A 248-nucleotide genomic window follows, 5' to 3' on the forward strand; every position below is an offset into this window, starting at 1 on the left:
GCTACATTAACTGTCGCACTTACTGATGTCATTACCTTTCTTTAATTGCCTTGATTGCATTGTCAAATTTGTTGACTACCCCCACAGTCTTTGCACTACTCTAGTTATTAGTTCATATTTCACAACAGAAGCTTTGTGCCAGTGAAACTGGAGAGTGCAAAATGCAAGTCAGAATATCTGTAGAGGAAATGCTTCGTTTGCTTTGTTTTTTCCACCTCTTCTAATTTACCCGAAGGGACGTCCCTCCC

The sequence above is a fragment of the Rosa chinensis genome, chromosome 1, assembly GCF_002994745.2.
Source record: "Rosa chinensis cultivar Old Blush chromosome 1, RchiOBHm-V2, whole genome shotgun sequence".
Taxonomy (NCBI): domain Eukaryota; kingdom Viridiplantae; phylum Streptophyta; class Magnoliopsida; order Rosales; family Rosaceae; genus Rosa; species Rosa chinensis.